Below are 15742 nucleotides of genomic sequence, written 5' to 3'. Positions count from 1 at the left end.
GTCACGCGTCTCTTACATACAGCAGGTTTTTAAAGGACCAAAGACTTTGGTCTGCTTTGTGTTTTCATTTTTTGCCATATTGCCCTATGTACATATCTACCTCAATTACCTCGTACCCCTGCACATCAACTCGTACTGGTACTCGTGTATTTAGTCCTCCTTTTATTAGTTTTCCATCATTTCTCTTATTTTCTCTCTGCATTGTTGGGAAGGGCCCGTAAGTAATCATTTCACTGTTAGTCTTGATTTGTGCATGTGTGTGTTGATATGTTGTGGGGTTATGTTCTGGACACAGGAAGTGTGTATTTGTAGATTTGGCCTTTGAGCTTTGTCTGAGAAGAGGGGGGGGGGGGGGCTTCCTGTGTGTGTTTTTGAATAATTTAGCCGAAGTCCCGACAGAGGAGTGAACGAGGTCAGAAGCTCCTTCTACAACCGTCTCTTCCCATCCCTCACTCCCCATCTCCCATCCCTCACTCCCCATCTCCCATCCCTCACTCCCCATCTCCCATCCCTCACTCCCCATCTCCCATCTCCCATCCCTCACTCCCCCTCTCCCATCCCTCACTCCCCCTCTCCCATCTCCCATCCCTCACTCCCCCTCTCCCATCTCCCATCTCCCATCCCTCACTCCCCCTCTCCCATCTCCCATCCTTCACTCCCCCTCTCCCATCCCTCACTCCCTCTCTCCCATCCCTCACTCACCCTCTCCCATCCCTCACTCACCCTCTCCCATCCCTCACTCACCCTCTCCCATCCCTCACTCCCCATTACCCATCCCTCACTCCCCCTCTCCCATCCCTCACTCCCCCCTCTCCCATCCCTCACTCCCCCTCTCCCATCCCTCACTCCCCCTCTCCCATCCCTCACTCCCCCTCTCCCATCCCTCACTCCCCATCTCCCATCCCTCACTCCCCCTCTCCCATCCCTCACTCCCCCTCTCCCATCCCTCACTCCCCCTCTCCCATCTCCCATCCCTCACTCCCCCTCTCCCATCTCCCATCCTTCACTCCCCCTCTCCCATCCCTCACTCCCTCTCTCCCATCCCTCACTCCCCATCTCCCATCCCTCACTCCCCCTCTCCCATCCCTCACTCCCCCTCTCCCATCCCTCACTCCCCATCTCCCATCCCTCACTCCCCATCTCCCATCCCTCACTCCCCCTCTCCCATCCCTCACTCCCCCTCTCCCATCTCCCATCCCTCACTCCCCCCTCTCCCATCTCCCATCCTTCACTCCCCCTCTCCCATCCCTCACTCCCTCTCTCCCATCCCTCACTCCCCCTCTCCCATCCCTCACTCACCCTCTCCCATCCCTCACTCCCCATCTCCCATCCCTCACTCCCCATTACCCATTCCTCACTCCCCCTCCCCCTCTCCCATCCCTCACTCCCCCTCTCCCATCCCTCACTCCCCCTCTCCCATCCCTCACTCCCCCTCTCCCATCCCTCACTCCCCATCTCCCATCCCTCACTCACCCTCTCCCATCCCTCACTCCCCATCTCCCATCCCTCACTCCCCCTCTCCCCTCTCCCATCCCTCACTCCCCATCTCCCATCCCTCACTCCCCCTCTCCCATCCCTCACTCCCCCTCTCCCATCCCTCACTCCCCATCTCCCATCCCTCACTCCCCATCTCCCATCCCTCACTCCCCCTCTCCCATCCCTCACTCCCCCTCTCCCATCTCCCATCCCTCACTCCCCCTCTCCCATCTCCCATCCTTCACTCCCCCTCTCCCATCCCTCACTCCCTCTCTCCCATCCCTCACTCCCCCTCTCCCATCCCTCACTCACCCTCTCCCATCCCTCACTCCCCATCTCCCATCCCTCACTCCCCATTACCCATTCCTCACTCCCCCTCCCCTCTCCCATCCCTCACTCCCCCTCTCCCATCCCTCACTCCCCCTCTCCCATCCCTCACTCCCCCCTCTCCCATCCCTCACTCCCCATCTCCCATCCCTCACTCACCCTCTCCCATCCCTCACTCCCCATCTCCCATCCCTCACTCCCCCTCTCCCCTCTCCCATCCCTCACTCCCCATCTCCCATCCCTCACTCCCCATCTCCCATCCCTCACTCCCCCTCTCCCTCCCCAGCCCTCCATTTTTACATCTCTACTCGCTATCGCAGAGATTCCCTATTTACATCTTGCTCTCAATCTATCTCCCTCTCAGTACATCTCTCTCCCCTATTTTTCCCTCTCCCTCCTTCCTTACGTCTCCCATCCCTCCTTCTTCCTCCATTACTGGAGAAGGATCAGATTTTGACCACAGATGACCGTGTGTAGGTGCAAGTCTTGCCCATTGTGTGGTCGATGTTACTATATGTAATGTACTGTTCTATAGTGTGTTATAGAACATTAGACTAGAGGCCTGATCAGGTGGAACCACTGTCTTATCCTCATGAACAACCATCAGACATTCAGCCTCCGTCTGTCACCACAGAAACAGATTACCCTTAAACAAGAAAAAGCTCTTTTTTTTAGATCCAAGTGCACCATATTACAATGTAATGTCGTATCTGTATGCTATGTTACGTTCTGCGACTCTGACAGAGAACTAAGTGTAATGCTGTAAGGAGATTCGTAGTTCATTGGTTAATGTCTTAATCTGAACTATTACTGTACTGCCTGAATGAAAAAGATCATCCTTGAATATGGACTCAGTGTCTGGCATTATAGGGAATAGATTCTGTGCTTCAAAGCAAAGTAAAAACGTAGCTATAGACGCTTTGTGTGTGTGTGTGTGTGTGTGTGTGTGTGTGTGTGTGTGTGTGTGCTAGAACCTCTTGGGTTAACCTTTAAACCCCAGGTCTTTAGATGGTTCTTTCCAAGGCGTTTGCAGCCTGAATGAGCTACTGAAGTTAATGATCGGTGTGTGTGTGTGTGTGTTTCACACATTTCTGTCTGCATGAGGAGACAGAAATGGATGATACACACACCAGTGGAGGCTGCTGAGGGGAGGACGGCTCATAATAATGGCTGGAACGGCGAATGGAATGGTATCAAACACATGGAAACCATGTGGAAACCATGTGGAAACCATGTGTTTGATGTATTTGATACCATTCTACTTATTCTGCTCCAGTCATTACCACGAGCCCGTCTTCCCCAATTAAGGTGCCACCAACCTCCTGTGATACACACACTGCAAGCATGAATCCCCGAGCTGACAAGGTACAAATCTGTCCTTCTGCCCCTGAACAAGGCATTTAACCCACTGATTGTAGGCCGTCATTGAAAATAAGAATTTGTTCTTAACTGACATGCCTAGTTAAATAAAGGTTAAATAAAAAATGCAGGCTGTCCATAGTTTCAGGCTTCTCATACACGCACAGACATGAATGATACTCACCCTCTCTGTCTCACCCTCTCTGTCTCACCCTCTCGCTCTCTCTCTGTCTCTCTTTCTCTGTCTCACCCTCTCTGTCTCACCCTCTCGCTCTCTCTCTGTCTCTCTTTCTCTGTCTCACCCTCTCGGTCTCACCCTCTTGCTCTCTCTCACCCTCTCGCTCTCTCTCTGTCTCTCTCTCTCTCTCTCTCTGTCTCACCCTCGCTCTCTCTCTGTCTCACCCTCGCTCTCTCTCTGTCTCACCCTCGCTCTCTCTCTGTCTCACCCTCGCTCTCTCTCTGTCTCACCCTCGCTCTCTCTCTGTCTCACCCTTGCTCTCTCTCTGTCTCACCCTTGCTCTCTCTCTGTCTCACCCTCGCTCTCTCTCTCTGTCTTACCCTCAATCTATCTCCGTCTCACCCTCGCTCTCTCTCTGTCTCACTAGCAGCAGGTAATTCATTCTTAATCTTTCATCCCAACAGTTCTGGATTACCCCTAATCTCAACCAGCAGGGAGCCAGGCCACAGAGATGTGTGTGTGTGTGTGTGATTGATATTGTCTTGTCCCCGCTGAATGGAGTTGTCATGTGATATGATGATATACTGAGTCCAGACAGACTGACTCACATTCACCAGACGCACTACATTAAGGAGAGGGGGGGATGGGGGGCATATAGACTCAGAGAGAGAAGTTATTAGCAGCCAAGTTATGAAGGAGAGAGAAGGAGAGGTAGAGGGAGAGATGGGTAAAGGGAGAAAGAGAGGTAGAGGGAGGGATAGGTAGAGGGAGAAGGAGATGGGTAGAGGGAGAAGGAGATGGGTAGAGGGAGGTAGACGGAGAGGTAGAGGGAGGTAGAGGGAGAAGGAGATGGGTAGAGGGAGAAGGAGATGGGTAGAGGGAGAAGGAGATGGGTAGAGGGAGAAGGAGATGGGTAGAGGGAGAAGGAGATGTAGAGGGAGAAGGAGATGGGTAGAGGGAGGTAGAAGGAGAGGTAGAGGGAGAGGTAGAGGGAGGTAGAGGGAGAAGGAGATGTAGAGGGAGAGGGGGATGGGTAGAGGGAGAAGGAGATGTAGAGGGAGAAGGAGAGGTAGAGGGAGAAGGAGAGGTAGAGGGGGGAAGGTAGAGGGAGAAGGAGATGTAGAGGGAGAGGGGGATGGGTAGAGGGAGGTAGAGGGAGAAGGAGAGGTAGAGGGAGAAGGAGAGGTAGAGGGAGAAGGAGAGGTAGAGGGAGGGATAGGTAGAGGGAGAAGGAGATGGGTAGAAGGAGATGGGTAGAGGGAGGTAGAGGGAGAAGGAGAGGTAGAGGGAGAAGGAGAGGTAGAGAGAGGTAGAGGGAGGGATAGGTAGAGGGAGAAGGAGATGGGTAGAAGGAGATGGGTAGAGGGAGGTAGAGGGAGAAGGAGAGGTAGAGGGAGAAGGAGAGGTAGAGGGAGGGATAGGTAGAGGGAGAAGGAGATGGGTAGAAGGAGATGGGTAGAGGGAGGTAGAGGGAGAAGGAGAGGTAGAGGGAGAAGGAGAGGTAGAGAGAGGTAGAGGGAGGGATAGGTAGAGGGAGAAGGAGATGGGTAGAAGGAGATGGGTAGAGGGAGGTAGAGGGAGAAGGAGAGGTAGAGGGAGAAGGAGAGGTAGAGAGAGGTAGAGGGAGGGATAGGTAGAGGGAGAAGGAGATGGGTAGAAGGAGATGGGTAGAGGGAGGTAGAGGGAGAAGGAGAGGTAGAGGGAAAAGGAGAGGTAGAGGGAGGTAGAGGGAGGTAGAGGGAGAAGGAGAGGTAGAGGGAGGTAGAGGGAGAAGGAGAGGTAGAGGGAGAAGTAGAGGGAGAAGGAGAGGGAGAAGGAGAGGTAGAGGGAGGTAGAGGGAGGAGAGGTAGAGGGAGAAGGAGAGGTAGAGGGAGGTAGAAGGAGAAGGGGAGAGGGAGAAGGAGATGGGTAGAGGGAGGTAGAAGGGGAGAGGGAGAGATGGTAGAGGGAGAAGGAGAGGGAGAGATGGTAGAGGGAGAAGGAGAGGGAGAGATGGTAGAGGGAGAAGGAGAGGGAGAGATGGTAGAGGGAGAAGGAGAGGGAGAGATGGGTAGAGGGAGAGATGGGTAGAGGGAGAGATAGGGAGAGGGAGAGATGGGTAGAGGGAGAGATGGTAGAGGGAGAGGTAGAGGGAGAGATGGTAGAGGGAGAAGTAGAGGGAGAGATGGTAGAGGGAGAGGGAGAGATGGGTAGAGGGAGAAGTAGAGGGAGAGATGGTAGAGGGAGAAGTAGAGGGAGAGATGGGGAGAGGTAGAGGGAGAGATGGGTAGAAGGAGAGGGAGAGGTAGATGGGGAGAGGTAGAGGGAGAGATGGGTAGAGGGAGAGGGAGAGATGGGTAGAGGGAGAGGGAGAGATGGGTAGAGGGAGAGGGAGAGATGGGTAGAGGGAGAGGGAGAGATGGGTAGAGGGAGAGATGGGTAGAGGGAGAGGGAGAGATGGGTAGAGGGAGAGGGAGAGATGGGTAGAGGGAGAGGGAGAGATGGGTAGAGGGAGAGATGGGTAGAGGGAGAGATGGGGAGAGGTAGAGGGAGACGGAGAGATGGGTAGAGGGAGACGGAGAGATGGGTAGAGGGAGAGATGGGTAGAGGGAGAGGGAGAGATGGGTAGAGGGGAGAGGGAGAGATGGGTAGAGGGAGAGGGAGAGATGGGTAGAGGGAGAGGGAGAGATGGGTAGAGGGAGAAGTAGAGGGAGAGATGGTAGAGGGAGAAGTAGAGGGAGAGATGGGGAGAGGTAGAGGGAGAGATGGGTAGAAGGAGAGGGAGAGGTAGATGGGGAGAGGTAGAGGGAGAGATGGGTAGAGGGAGAGGGAGAGATGGGTAGAGGGAGAGGGAGAGATGGGTAGAGGGAGAGGGAGAGATGGGTAGAGGGAGAGGGAGAGATGGGTAGAGGGAGAGATGGGTAGAGGGAGAGGGAGAGATGGGTAGAGGGAGAGGGAGAGATGGGTAGAGGGAGAGGGAGAGATGGGTAGAGGGAGAGATGGGTAGAGGGAGAGATGGGGAGAGGTAGAGGGAGACGGAGAGATGGGTAGAGGGAGACGGAGAGATGGGTAGAGGGAGAGATGGGTAGAGGGAGAGGGAGAGATGGGTAGAGGGAGAGGGAGAGATGGGTAGAGGGAGAGGGAGAGATGGGTAGAGGGAGAGGGAGAGATGGGTAGAGGGAGAGGGAGAGATGGGTAGAGGGAGAGATGGGTAGAGGGAGAGGGAGAGATGGGTAGAGGGAGAGATAGGGAGAGGGAGAGATGGGTAGAGGGAGAGATGGGGAGAGGTAGAGGGAGACGGAGAGATGGGTAGAGGGAGAGGGAGAGATGGGTAGAGGGAGAGATGGGGAGAGGGAGAGGGAGAGATGGGTAGAGGGAGAGGGAGAGATGGGGAGAGGTAGAGGGAGAGATGGGTAGAAGGAGAGGGAGAGATGGGGAGAGGGAGAGGAAGAGATGGGTAGAGGGAGAGGAAGAGATGGGTAGAGGGAGAAGGAGAGGGAGAGATGGGGAGAGGGGAAGGAGAGGTACAGTAGGAAGGGTCAGCAGTAGAAAGATAGAGTGGTGCTTAACGGATGTTTCTAAAGAGCTTAGTAGAGCTGAGAGGGATTGAATGGACAGAACAACCTGGAAAGGATTAGGTGGGGGGGGGGGGGGGGGAAGAGATAAGGGTGCCAGTATTATCTGTTGAGGTGCAGCTAATATCTCATGAAGATTGTTCATTCATAAATAGTAATTAAATAGTACTCATGTCTGAGCATGGGCTCAGACATGGGTAGCGTTCATTAGGCACTAAACAGGAAAAAAACATTTTAAAAAAGAAAATGAGTGTCTCTTATTAGATAAGTTGAGATAGTACCGCTTCCGTTTCAAAATATTTTCTCATGTATTGTGCCAAATGAACACAACCCTGGTAAGAGACTACCAAGAGAAGCATTTGCTAACCTAAGAGCACCATTTTAACCCAGTCATAACCTGTTATAATGGTTTTAACTTAGTACACTATGGGAATTCAAAGTTAATTGACCAATAGGGATCAGTGTGAGGCACACTGGTGACTGATTGGGTTTAAATGTCTCTGAACCACCAATCAACAGGAGCAGTTAGTCTAGGCGTGTGTGTGTGTGTGTGTGTGTGTGTGTGTGTGTGTGTGTGTGTGTGTGTGTGTGTGTGTGTGTGTGTGTGTGTGTGTGTGTGTGTGTGTGTGTGTGTCTGAGTATTGGATATGTGAGGTAGGTCACATGTATCATTTATATTACACACACACACACAGACACACAGACACACAGACAGACGTTGGAGCCTCTCTCTATTACAGATTGAATTACAGAGAACTGATTATACTTTCCTTCCCTGCATCAGAGATGAAACACTTTTACCTCTCTCTCTCTCTCTCTCTCTCTCTCCTTACCCTATTTTATTTTGCTCCCTGTTGTCCTCCCTTCCTCCTTTATCCCTTTTCTGAATCATTTCTGTAATGAATAGATCATATGAGTCTTATAATATGTGTCTCTTGTGATTCTGATTACTCTGTCAGACAAATGGGATGCCTATCAACGTGTGTGTGTTGCCGTCTGGCCAGCCAATCTATTCAAAAGTTTAAAGGTCACCATTGATTTCTTTGCTATAAGTCCTTCAGCCTCCCTCCCCGCAAACTCTCTCTCTCTCACACACACACACACACACACACATTATTTTGCTCGCTCACACACACACAAAGGAAGCTTGGTCCATGGGGTTCTCTTTCACACACAAGCACATTTTTGAAGCCTTTTGAAAAGTTTCTTAGGAACACCAGAACAGTGAAGACCACAGGAGCCACACCCTCCTACTGGCCTGGCGAAACAAGCCATTCAGCTAGGCTATAATCACACACACACACACACACACACACACACACACACACACACACACACACACACAGTGTCTGAGGGCATTGTTGGCAGACAGAATAGTAAGACATCACACACAAACACACGGTCTGATGCATCTTTCATAAAGTCATATATAATGGAATAGGATTCCATCTCTGTCTCTGTCTCTCTGTCTCTGTCTCTCTGTCTCTCTGTCTCTGTCGCTCTCGCTCTCTTTGTCTCTGTCGCTGTGTCTCTCTCTCTCTCTCTCTGTCTCTCTCTGTGACGTGGTCTATAATCCTGTTGGATTGGTGGATTAGTGTAACAGCTGGCTCCTACATACAGATATACATCTGACTGCTGCAGCTCTTCTATTTTCTCTCTCCATCCTCCTCCTCCTCTCTCCATCCTCCTCTTCCTCTCTCCATCCACCTCCTCCTCTCTCCATCTCCCTACTTTTGTCAATTTCCACCCCTCTCCTCTTTAGACATATATGTTATTCTACACATAAGCGGATATGTTATTATTTGGTGACTCTTTAAGACTGGCGCTGTCAACGTTAAGGTTGTGGGTTCTACTTCCCATAAGGATCACATGTACATACAACAAATGAATGCACCCACTCTGCTATGTGTTGCTTTGGATAAAAGTCTCTGCTAAGTGGCATATAAAAACAATAGTTCTCCAGCTGTGGTTTTCTATCAGACCGTTAGGGCCGTCAGAGTTTCATACCTCAATTAGCAGCTTTGATAGGTTTTTTTTCTCGGATATTCATGAGCACACCATTTTTTCTTGAGGCAAGTCGAGGCAAGTTCGGTAGCCAAAGTCTACGCCCCTTCGTCTTTGATTTGTCAACAGTACTACTCCTAGGAGGAGTGGGAACATGAAGTGTTTGTTTTCATGCACATTTTTTCACTTGAGAAATACGGCACCAAACATCTTAGTTAGATGTAAAACTGCATGACTAAGACCTCCTCGGCAAAAACATCAAAATTAATGACACATTTCTTGATTCATCTTAGATAAATTCAGACTATTTTGAAGAAGTGTTTCTGGCTATGTTGTTGCTACAGTGGCTCAAGATGGACAAACAACAGTAATATTGGTGCTTTTGTCCCTCGTTTTTCAAGTGAAGGTCTTCAGGGAGTATGCGAGCACAGACGTCTGCCCAGCCGAGTTCTGTTAGGACAAACCCAACCTATGTATGCTGAGTTAAGCTACCATCGCTGTTACAAGATTCTCTCTGTCCCCTAACTCTACCTTAGTTTACCTTGACAGGATTAAGATACTGGTCCCGCTGAAACTCGGTTTCACTGCCAAGTGTATGTGTGTGCGTGCATGCGAAGGGTTTCTGTGTTAATCTCTGCTGAAGGTGGCAGGTGTCTAAACGAGGTCATCACCTGGTAACCCAATCGCTCTGTCACACACACACACACACACACACACACACACACACACACACACACACACACACACCTCTGTCTTCCTCTCTCTTTTTACATTTTTGTCATTTAGCAGACACTCTTCTCCAGAGAGACTTACAGGAGCAATTAGGGTTAAGTGTCTTGGGCACATCGACAGATTTTTCACTTAGCCGGCTCGGGGATTCGAACCAGCGGCCTTTCAGTTACTGGCCCAACGAACTTAATCACTATGCTACCTGCCACCCATTCTTTCTCTCTCAAGTCAACCTGCCACCCAAGTCAACCAGCTGTCGAAGACAGGAGGGAGAGGAAGAGGATAGATAGATGCAGAGAGTGAGTTGGAACTGTGATGGACACAGGACAATATGGCTAAATGACCTTCTTTCTAAATGTGTTAGTCCACTCACTGTAGCTCAGCATGGTGCAACACCAGGGTTGTGGATTTGATTCTTGCTTGTGCCACGTACAGTATGTAGTGCCTTCAGAAAGTATTCACACCCTTTGACTTTTTTCCACATTCTGTTGTGTTACAGCCTGATTTTAAAATTGATTGAATTTAGATTTTGTGTCACTGATCTACACACAATATCCCATAATGTCAAAGTGGAATTATGTTTTTAGAATTTAAAAAAATTAGTATTCAACCCCTTTGTTATGGCAAGCCTAAATAAGTTCAGGAGTAAAAATGTACTTAACAAGTCAGATAATAAGTTGCATAGACTAACTCTGGGGGCAATAATAGTGTTTAGCATGATTTTTGAATGACTACCCATCTCTGTACCCCACACATACAATTATATTTTAAGGTCCCCCAGTCGAGCAGTGAATTTCAAGCACAGATTCAATCACAAAGACCAGGGAGGTTTTCCCATGCCTCTCAAAGAAGGGCACCTATTGGTAGATGAGTAAAAAAAAAGAAGCAGACATTGAATATCCCTTTGAGCATGGTTTAGTTATTAATTACACTTTGGATGATGTATCAATACACCCAGTCACTACAAAGATACAGGCGTCCTTCCTAACTCAGTTGACGGAGAGGAAGGAAACTGCTCAGGGATTTTTATCATGATGCCAATGGTGACTTTAACACAGTTACAGAGTTTAATGGCTGTGATAGGAGAGAACTGAGGATGGATCAACAACATTACAGTTACTCTACAATACTAACCTGAAGGAAGATTGTACAGAATAAAAAATATTCCAAAACATGCATCCTGTTTGCAATAAGGCATTAAAGTAATACTGCAAAAAAGGAACTTTTTTCCCTGAATACAAAGCATTATGTTTGGGCCAACACAACACCTCACTGCGTACCAATCTTCATATTTTCGAGCATGGTGGTGGCTGCATCATGTTATGGGTACTTGTCATCGGCAAGGATTAGGGAGTTTTTTAGGATAAAAATAAAAGAAATAGAATTTGCTTTCCGACAGACACTGGGAGACAAATTCACCTTTCAGCAGGACAATAACCTAAAATGCAAGGCCAAATATACACTGGAGTTACTTACCAAGATGACATTAAATGTTCCTGAGTGACCTAGTTACAGTTTTGACTTAAATCAGCTTGAACATCTATGGCAAGACTTGAAAATGACTGTCTAGCAATGATCAACAACCAACTTGACAGAGCTTTTAGAATTTTAAAAAGAATAATGGGCAAATATTGTACCATCCAGGTTTGCAAAGCTGTTAGACTTACCCAGAAAGACTTACAGCTGTAATCGCTGCCAAAAGGAATTCTAAGGTGTTGACTTAGGGCAGGGGCACAACTTTGGTTTTAGAGGTGGGGGGGGACATACATTTTTCTATATTTCAGAATGTTTTCAACCCCCCCCCCGTCCCCAGTGAAACACACACACACACGTTGATGGGGGGTTGAATATCAATCTAATCAACAACAAAATATTTCTTAAATGTTTTATTTATATTTAGCTTACGGCACCTGGTATTCCCAGGTGGTTTCCCATCTCGACACTAACCAGGCCCGACCCTGAGCAGGCGTGTTCAGGGTGGCATGGGCACAAGTGTATTTTTTTACCCTGTTTTAGGTCCCTTGGCTCATCTCTGCAACTCCTCAATGGGCTCGAGAGAGTCGACGGTCGAGTCATGCGTCCTCTGAAACATGACCCGCCTGTGCATCTACTTTTTATCACACTGCTCGCTTAACCTGGATGTCAGCCACACCAATGTGTCGGAGGAAACACCGCTCGACTGACTACCGGAGTCACCATATTACTACATGTATAAACTCCTGATGAACACATTGGCTTTTTATTTTTTTATTTACCTTTATTTGAGAACAAGTTCTCATTTACAACTGCGACCAAGATAAAGCAAAGCAGTTTGACAAAAACAACAACACAGAGTTACACATGGAATAAACAAACGTACAGTCAATAACACAATAGAAAAATCTACATACAGTGTGTACAAATGTAGTAAGATTAGGGAGGTATGGCAATAAATAGGCCATAGTGACAACATAATTACAATTTAACATTAACACTGGAGTGATAGATGTGCAGATGATGATGTGCAAGTAGAGATACTGGGGTGCAAAAGAGCAAAAATAAATAACAATATGGGGATGAGGTAGTTGGGTGGGCTATTTACAGATGGGCTGTGTACAGGTGCAACGATCTGTGAGCTGCTCTGACAGCTGATGCTTAAAGTTAGTGAGGGAGATATGAGTCTCCAGCTTCAGTGATTTTTGCAATTCGTTCCAGTCATTGACAGCAGAGAACTGGAAGGAAAGGCGGCCAAAGGAGGTGTTGGCTTTGGGGATGACCAGTGAAATATACCTGCTGGAGCGCGTGCTACGGGTGGGTGTTGCTATGGTGACCAGTGAGCTGAGATAAGGCGGGGCTTTACCTAGCAAAGACTTATAGATGACCTGGAGCCAGTGTGTTTGGCGATGAATATGTAGCGAGGACCAGCCAACGAAAGCATACAGGTCGCAATGGTGGGTAGTATATAGGGCTTTGGTGACAAAACGGATGGCACTGTGATAGACTGCATCCAATTTACTGAGTAGAGTGTTGGAGGCTATTTTGTAAATGACATCGCCAAAGTCAAGGATCGGTAGGATAGTCAGTTTTACGAGGATATTTCTTGCAGCATGAGTTAAGGATGCTTTGTTGCGAAATAGGAAGCCGATTCTAGATTTAATTTTGGATTGGAGATGCTTAATGTGAATCTGGAAGGAGAGTTTACAGTCTAACCAGACACCTAGGTATTTGTAGTTGTCCACATATTCTAAGTCAGAACATCCAGAGTAGTGATGCTAGTCAGGCGGGCAGCGATCGGTTGAAGAGCATGCATTTCATTTTTCTAGCATTTAAGAGCAGTTGGAGGCCACGGAAGGAGAGTTGTATGGCAGTGAAGCTCGTTTGGAGGTTTGTTAACAGTGTCCAAAGAAGGGCCAGAAGTCTACAGAATGGTGTCGTCTGCGTAGAGGTACAATGATGGCCTACCCCAGCCAAACCCAGATGACTCTGGGCCAATTGTGCGCCACCCTATGGGACTCCCAATCACGGCCAGTTGTGATACAGCCTGGAATCGAACCAGGGTCTGTAGTGATGCCTCTAGCGCTGAGATGCAGTGCCTTAGACCGCTGCGCCACTCGGGAGCCCGTAATTGCTTGAGGCAATCATAAAGCACTAAACCAGTGCATGCAGTTATCAGGAACACAACATAATAAGCTTGAGCTGGGACTGGAAAACAGTTTAGTTCACACATAGAATCACTAGCCTCTAGTCCTGTGTAGCAGACTGTGTGTTATGAATCACTAGCCTCTAGTCCTGTGTAGCAGACTGTGTGTTATGAACCACTAGCCTCTAGTCCTGTGTAGCAGACTGTGTGTTATGAACCACTAGCCTCTAGTCCTGTGTAGCAGACTGTGTGTTATGAACCACTAGCCTCTAGTCCTGTGTAGCAGACTGTGTGTTATGAACCACTAGCCTCTAGTCCTGTGTAGCAGACTGTGTGTTATGAACCACTAGCCTCTAGTCCTGTGTAGCAGGATATGTATTTTTATGTGAATCACAGTTTAGCTCTCTGTCTCTGTGAGAGAGAGCAGGGAGCTGGTTGACCTAGCAGGATCAACCTGTTAGAAACCAGAAGCACACACACACACACACACACACACACACACACACACACACACACACACACACACACACACACACACACACACACACACACACACAGGCACACATAAACCCACACAGGCACACATAAACCCACACACTGGAAAACAGTAAAGACAGGAAAAGCCTGGACTTAAAATAACATGTCATTCATACAGCAACTTATAACAACAGTTAACTTAAAAAACAAAGGGGCTTATTCTAGACTGGAGGGTGCAACGTCATGGAACCAAATGGCTAGATAAAAATGTGTTGTGTAGAATGGATATGATTCACTGGCATGTAGAATTTCTGCTCTATACACTACAGTTCTATCTGCTACAATCTACACATTACACATTACAGTGCATTGAATAAGGGTGGGGTTACTGAGGGGTAGAACTGTCATAAAACAGGATGAAAGAGTTAGCCAGCTAACTTTCCTAAACATTCTGAAAGAACACCATAAGTTTGACTTGAAACAAAGACTGACTTGTATGTAACAACCCAGAAGTTAGCTGGCACACTTGACCTTTCTGATCCTGCTTTTAACATCCACGTGTTCATGATATTTGTTACACTTCAAGATATATTTATAAGACATTACAAGAATGTCATACATGCTCATGCCAAGTCGTACATTCATTATAACCAAATCATAATGCATTGTATGTGTGTGTCCACCTCTCAGTGTGGTGTGTTAACTACCCTGTGTTGTATAGCAAACATATGCTCCTGTTTTTAGCTGACTTTCCTGATTGTCTGTGTGCAGACAAACTGCAGCCTCGGCTGTATTCGCCACCCAAAATCACATAACACACACACACACACACACACACCACAAACAAACCCTGTGATTACATACACTCTCACACACTTGTTTATACGAGCAGAGACATATGTATGTACACACACCCTGTCATTATACACAGAGTAACACGCTCCAGAATCAGGTCATACTATACATTTACACTTGTAATATGCACTCATATATATTTACCCTGCGGATGGAGAGACATTACTGTTGAAGGATAAACATAGGATAAACATAAAGGATACATACATAAACAACTATATAGACATGCATCTCTCTGTCCTTCTCTATCTCTCTCACATACACATCATAAACACACACAGACATAACCTACATGCTTACTCAGACTGAACACAGAGGAAAACAAAGCAGGCGTGAAATACAGTACGTGTGTGTGTGTGTGTGTGTGTGTGTGTGTGTGTTTATAATCAGGGGTGGTATGTGAGAGGCTTCTTCAAGGGACAGTCTCACAGCTAGCCTGAGGAGGAGGGGAAAGATAGGAGGATGAGAAGAGAGGAAGGTGGGGGTTGTTGACACAGCTCCAACAACAATCAGAGAAGGATTGGGAGAGAGGGTGTGAGAGAGAGAGATAAAGAGAGAAGGAGGGATAGATAAGGGAGAAAAACAGATGAAAGGAAAGATAAAGGGAGACCGATGAAGGGCGAGAGAGCTGGAGGAGAGAAACAGTCTGTTTTTAACTTGTTTATGGGTTGTTTATTTGGTGTTACGTAACTCCTGCCTATTTAGTTACAGTCATGTGTGTACGTATCAGTTGTGTTTGCGTGTGTGTTCATTTAAGGTTGTGTGTGTGGTTGCCTCACTGTGGGAGATGTGAATTTCTGTGAAAGGCAGAGGTTGCTCCTAGCAACGGGCCTCATTGTAAAACAGATCCTTGCTATAGACACACACACACACACACACACACACACACACACACACACACACACACACACACACACACACACACACACACACACTGCTGCCATGAACGGTTTGAGATGTCTTTTCAGCACTTTTCAGTGCTGACTGATCGTTGGGTTTGCTAGTAACAGTAGCCCTGCAATAAAAGAAAGGTTCAGTCTACTTTCAGACTGCCTACTTTCAAACTTCCTGACTCCCATGTGAATGTTGTTTCTCTACAAACCTGCTCAGAGAATCAAGACAACATTTAGTACTTCTCCCATTTGTAAAGAACTTTCATTTGAA

At 47.9% G+C, this 15742-nt stretch overlaps 1 protein-coding gene across 5 annotated transcripts in view; it reads left to right on the top strand.

The window, feature by feature from the left end:
* The window catches only part of sdc3 (syndecan 3), a 45776-nt gene that overhangs the window by 10249 nt on the left and 19785 nt on the right, over positions 1-15742 (top strand). The gene's annotated exons all lie outside the window — the stretch shown is intronic.

Source organism: Salmo salar, chromosome ssa27 (assembly GCF_905237065.1).
Source record: "Salmo salar chromosome ssa27, Ssal_v3.1, whole genome shotgun sequence".
Lineage (NCBI taxonomy): Eukaryota > Metazoa > Chordata > Actinopteri > Salmoniformes > Salmonidae > Salmo > Salmo salar.
The sequence above is the reverse complement of the archived record's forward strand: the minus strand, read 5'-3'. Positions and strand labels throughout refer to the sequence as shown.